Here is a 3,264-nt window from a genome sequence, read left to right on the forward strand (position 1 = left end):
ATCTGAATGCTGCATTCAGGATGAGCAAGGAGAAGAGTGACAAGAAGATCGTTTAAGAATATAAGAAAATTTGTGTTGCCATTGACGGTGCCTGATCCACCATCTTGCCCAATTAACTCTCCAACTCTTTTGCAGACTTGACAAGGCCTATTTGCCGTGTTGGCATACGCTGACATGGACATTGTCACGCCCTTTTCTACTCGCCGAGCAAATCACCAACTCGCAAATGGTGAAACTGATTTCAACACAGGTAATAACAGCAAGCAGACCACATATGCATTCGTTCTTGGTATCCACTGATGGGGTGGGTGCTTGATGAAATTCCTACCATGCCGTGTATTCCTGTGACGGCAGATTAATAAGGCTGACACACTGTTATCAAACAAGATTGATGGCTGAAGTAATGCACATTTGAGATAGTCTGTACCATTGTGTTTGGGTATGTTTCTGATTTCTAACATTAGTTTATTAATCATTTTCTATTTTTTGTTCCAATTTAATTATTTTATTTAAGATGATTATGGTTGATGTATTTGTTTTTAAGACTTGCTCTATTTTTACGTATTAGAAAGTGTGAGGATGTGTTTTTTAATCATTTCCCTTCAGAAGATGCATAGGTTTTGATCTTTAGAGTTACGATGCAATGCTTCTTGATTCCCATTTTCAATTCAGATTTACCTATAAACATTGCATAGATTCTTGCACATATTGTACTCGATTTCTGGAATTTCTTGTGGTTTAACTATATGTAAGATCTCTGCCGCATTTCATAACTTGTTTGTCTTCCGGATTGATTAGATGAAGTAGTAGACAGTATTTGCTTGTGTTAAAAATGAGTATAACTTATATGATGTACACATCTTTCAGGAACTATTGCAGAACATAGCAGAGGAATATAAGTCAATTTAAGATGCCATGACAAACCAAAGAGAAGGGAGAAGTAGAAACATGCAAAAATAAAAAGCATAAGAAAGAGGAATATAAGTCAATTGTTGAATCTAAGTTACAAACGTTTGGTGCCATGTAGTCTTGAAAACGTTTCCGGAATGACTTGCGAGCTGGGCCCTAGGCCGGCATGCTTTCCGCAGCCATCTGCCCTACTTCGTTGCAAGCTTCAAGCTGAACAAAATTTGGATGTTATTTGGTTGAAATGTTTATGAAATGATGGACCTAAAAAAGTTACAAGTGATTACCATCTGGTCACGGTAGTAAGCTGCATGCAGCTCAATATGTCTCTGCGTCTGCTCCTCCGGTGTGAGATTTTGTTGGTATCGTAGCTGGTTGACCGGCCAGGCTAGTACTATGCTGATGCAGTACCACTGCTTGTACGCTTGATCTGTACTTTCATCGTACGGTCTGCAAAATTAAATAATTACATAAACCATTGTGATGAAAGCAAAACATCTTCACGCATCGTACGGTCATCGTAATAAAATAATGTAAATAAAATGTACCTAAGTTGATGCACTATATTTGCTAGCACTTCATTTTCCCACTTGTGTACCCATTGACTGTTGTGTTCCCTCCAATCGTATAAACTCCAGCCCTTGCCCATATTGGTTAGCCTGCAAATTATGTAACAAAGTGTGAGTTTAGTAAATTAAAAAAGACACTAACTATTTAGGGAGGTCACATCTTACTTATGGGTTCCTCATCGGTACGTCTTGGAAAAGGCGGTGGAATCTCTTGATAGAGATTGAACTGTCTCATGACACGCTCTGGGTTGTAAGGCTCAACACACCACAGGAACAATAAGTTGCAACGAGTCAGCCAGAATGCACTATTGCTCAACATTCCTGCTGTGATGGGTAGAATATCAAAGACCATTTGTATCTGATCCTGAGTCCACGGGTTCCATGTGACTTCTAACTCTTCAAGTATCTCAAACTGCTTGTGGTATATAGGGTAACAATTTTTCGCAATATCTGGAGACCAACGTTTCCGTGCCTTTGTCCACCTGGTGGCCATAGTTGCACTGTTGCCCTCGCTACAGTCGTATGGGTGTACGGAATTTGGTATACGAGGTCGTCCTACAGGGAGGTATTCCCAGGAACACAACTGTAGAAACTCGTAGGTGACACACAGTAACGGAGCTTTTTGTGCGAAAGAAGTTTTTTGTGTGGCATCACACAAGCCTCTATATGTATGACATAGCATGGCAGAATCAAAGGTGTATTTTGGCTACTCGGGTAAAGATTTATCTACCATATTCTCTGCAATGTAGATGAGACCAGGGAAAACTACGTCCCCGTGTGAATTTGGAAACAGAGTCCCGAGGAGCCACAACAAATACGCAAACAGATGTCTTTTTCTCGTCTCAGAATCGGCGTAGCTAGATAAAATATGAAAGTTATCATGAAGCCAGGCGAGTGGGATGCCCCGAGGGCCACCAGAACGTTGTGATTCTGGCATTGCCATCCCAAGACGGTTCACAATATCTAATGTCCAAGATGGAGACACTCGTGGAGAGACTAACGGCTCACCTCTAATTGGTAGAGCAGTGATCATAGAAACATCTTTCAGTGTAGGTGCAAGCTCCCCAAAACGGAAGTGAAAGGTGTGGGTTTCAGGTCTCCACCGGTCAACGAGGGATGTCAAAAGGGATGGGTCCGAACATAATTGGTCTTCATATGATGTGAGCCTAGCAAAACCATGTAGTCCATAAGCATTAAGGTGAGCAAGGAAAGAATTGTGTATTGGCCATGTTTTCTTTATGGTTCGAAGTCTGAAAGTCCAATAATCATGCTTAGTATTTGGGTTCAAAAATAGGTGGCAACGGTGGCCAGCGTCATGGGGCCCCTGCAAAAGCACTGGCACTTCAGCCATAACCTGCACACAAACATACAAATATAAATTTTGAGAAGACACAAATACAAATGCAAATAAAAAATACAAAGAGATACAATTTACATTAATTATCTAAAGTTAACATCACGAGTACAATAATACAAAGAGATTTAATTTAAATTTATAAGTACACATAACGAGTACAAATATAAATAAACATAGCGAGTACAGATATATCAACATCATGCGGTGTTGTTGGCTCGATATGGGCATTCCCTACGTGAATGTCCAGGACACCTGCAAGCGCGGCATCGCTTTGGTTCTCCCATCTGGCTATGGTCCATGTCATTGCGATGACGCCTAGACTGACATCGTCCCTTTGCGATTCTCATCAAGTCGGCGTTCGGAACCCATTTCGGCCCATCTAGCCACAGCATTTTGTAGTTCATATCAATGCCCCAGGCCCAGAACTCACCA

At 41.1% G+C, this 3,264-nt stretch overlaps 1 pseudogene; it reads right to left on the reverse strand.

The window, feature by feature from the left end:
• Positions 1–1,065: 1,065 nt before the first annotated feature.
• On the reverse strand, positions 1,066–2,826 carry LOC147978049 (serine/threonine-protein phosphatase 7 long form homolog; annotated as a pseudogene).
• Positions 2,827–3,264: the final 438 nt, after the last annotated feature.

This window comes from Triticum urartu, chromosome 3A (genome assembly GCF_056163025.1).
Source record: "Triticum urartu cultivar PI428250 chromosome 3A, HENAU_Tu73, whole genome shotgun sequence".
Lineage (NCBI taxonomy): Eukaryota > Viridiplantae > Streptophyta > Magnoliopsida > Poales > Poaceae > Triticum > Triticum urartu.